Source organism: Centrocercus urophasianus, unplaced genomic scaffold, assembly GCF_019232065.1.
Source record: "Centrocercus urophasianus isolate 14NV4802_14NV808 unplaced genomic scaffold, USGS_Curo_1.0 seq_16, whole genome shotgun sequence".
NCBI classification, from domain to species: Eukaryota; Metazoa; Chordata; class Aves; order Galliformes; family Phasianidae; genus Centrocercus; species Centrocercus urophasianus.
Window position 1 is genome coordinate 44,322,793 of NW_024884711.1, and position 2,999 is coordinate 44,325,791.

Below are 2,999 nucleotides of genomic sequence, written 5' to 3' on the forward strand. Positions count from 1 at the left end.
CTTCTTCTTCTTCTTCTTCTACTTCTTCTTCTTCTTCTTCTTCTTCTTCTTCTTCTAGAAGAGGGTTTCAGTTGATGGAGTCGATCCAACAAGTTACTGACATGTTCACATCCCTGCTCGTTTCTGATGAAATTCTATTTGATCGCTCAGTTTCGATGCCTGGCTGGATCATAGAATCATAGAGACAGTAAGGTTGGAAAGGACCTCTAAGGCCACCAAGTCCAACCTCAACCCACCTCACCATGCCCGCTGATCACATCCCTCAGTGCCACGTCTCCACAGTTCTCAAACATCTCCAGGAATGGTGAACCCCCACCTCCCCGGGTGGCTGTGCCAGTGCATCACCACTCTTAACTGAGAACATCACTGCAGACGTTGCAAAGATCAGAATACGTCCTCCAAAAAAATAGCTGAATACAGACAGACTTAATATTTGGGAGCTTTTAAGAGCATATACTTCACACTTCTCCACCAGCGTGACTTACGCTGAACTTTGAGGGTCCTGTGCCTATTGGGGATGCTGCAGAAAAATAGGAAAGTGTCAAACAATTGTATCTATCAAAATGAATCCTTCTGAACACATTCCCCAAATCCCAATAATGTGACCTAAAATGTTTGGAGCCTTACCAGCTGCAAAGTCAATCTTCCATGTCCTCAAAAGTGACTTGATCTGATGATTAATAGTTTTTAGGACCAGCATCATCACTGACAACTTTAGCCTCAAGATTCTCTCTGCAATCCATGGAGAAGTTCGTATGGTAAGAATTTTGCACCTTGGATCACCTTCTGAATGTGTCTATCTCAACTGCCGTGGTGGTGAAATGTCTGTCAATGGCTGGGTCCTCATTTTTACAACAGCAGCTTTAGGTGGTCAGGCTGTTATAATAAGCAAGACCCCAGACCATTCCAGTCATGTAGGATACGTGAATTTATTGCCACATTAAATAAAACCAAGTGAAGAAATAATATACCTTACCCGAGGAATGAGCAGTTTCTTGTTCATGACCTTGCTGGCCAGACTCCAGCAGCGAGACAAGGGGGACCATTGTAACTGCTTTAAAGGTTATTCAGCCCCAGCTCCCACCTTGCTTGTTCTCAGCTTCCCTTTTTATTGCATTTTTGCTTCCAGATCACAGTATTAACATCCAGTTGACTCTATTTAAATGTCCTAGAGAATCCAAGAAAAAGGTTTTTGTTCATTTTCCCAACAGATTCTGCATATGCAGTGCCTATAACCTGGGCACCAGGGCATAACAGAATCACAATCTGTTAAGGTTGGAGGGGACCGCAGTTATTATGGATCTGACCACAAATATATTTCTGTATAGGGTTATGTGAGGGCTAAGAAAGAGGGAGAAAAGGTAGAATGTGACCTGACCATTGAAGCAAAATGGAATCTATACACAGAAAAGGCTATTATGTTGGTTATGGTCAGGCTAGAAGAAATAGTGTATTAGCAACATGAGGCTTGAATGAAAAAGGAAACTGAGAGCCATGTTTAATATATTTATTTGCTTCTTTCCAACCTCTCCAAACCAACGTCCTGATTATCCAAGGCAATTTCTGGCATCAGCCACATTGCTGCCCCATCCTCCTGGTGACTCGACTTTCCATGCACATGCCCCACTGCTCTTGGTCATACAGCTTGGCACAAGGGGTGAAGGACCCTGGCTCCAACCATACGCAATGCCCTGCTGCAAGAGGCAGCAGATGGATGACTTCAATGAAAAGCAGCTTGCAAGCCTGTGTCTTGAAGAGAGGAAATATCTAGTCCAAATATTCAGCACAAATCAGTGCCTTTTGGGGGGGTGTAAGCTGGGACGTTGATAGGATAAGAGAGAATAACCTCAAGTTGTGTGAGTGGAGGTTCTGGCTGGCTATTAGGACAAACTTCTCCAAACAACTGGAAATGCTTTGGCACAGGCTGCCCAGGGAGGTGGTGGGGTCACCATCCCTGGAGGTGTTCAAGGAACATGGAGATGTGGTGCTGAGAGACGTGGTCAGTGGGCACGGTGTTGGGCTTGGTGACCTCAGAGGTCTTTTTTGACCTTAGTGTTTCTGTGATATATTAGAACTTTTGATCTCTCATTTTATCTGCTACATCATCGCACACACGCACATACATCCAGGCTGATGGATGATGTTAAGTGGACTTGCTCAGATTTCATTCATATTGCCATAAATCAGAAATATTTCCCCTGAAATTGGTAGCGCTGGGCCACTCTAAGGAAAAACAAAATCAGGCTGATTGCCCGCATTTGTGCGGAGAGTTTCTCCAGCCAGCACCCTTCAATGCTCTCTTGTCCACTTCCCATTTCAACTTATCCCCAAATCCTCATTTCCTTCTGCTCCTTTCCCTTGGTTCCCATGGGCAGAGGCTGCCACAAGCTCTGCAGCAAGAGCAGGAGGATTAACGCACTCCCAGTTGGACACTGGACAAAGAGTCCACACACGCTCCAGGAGAGCTTGGGACAGAGATAGAGGCATAAATGCATTCCCCAGCTCTGCTTGACACGAGGAGGGTCTTCTCTGTCAAAGAGCCTTGCCCTGTGGCTTCAAGAATGCATACAATTTTTGATAAACGAGGCCCCGGGGCATTGGCTGCAGACGGAGGGCTGTTTTGATTGTAACAGGCTTTGATTCAGAGGAGCCAGAAATTATTTATTTTCGTTCAGCTTTCCTTCTCTCCTTCATTCTGGGTCAGCATTGAGAAACTCTGTTTGCTAGCCTTTAAGGTTCCAGCTGCCTTGCTACCTGTCTCCTTGCTGGACTCGAGGCAGCTGAGCAGGACACCAATTCCTGGGCTGTGATGTCTGACACTTGTCCCCATGTCCATTTACCCTGATGGGCTGGTCCCCTTTACAGACATCTCCTGGAAGGAGTGATTCCCTTCATATTCACAGTAGAAGGGACAGGTGAGAGGAGGTGTGTGTGGTCTCTCTCCTCTTGCTCTATGTGGACAGAAGATGAGCAAAGCCCTTGCTTCTATCAGTGTCTAG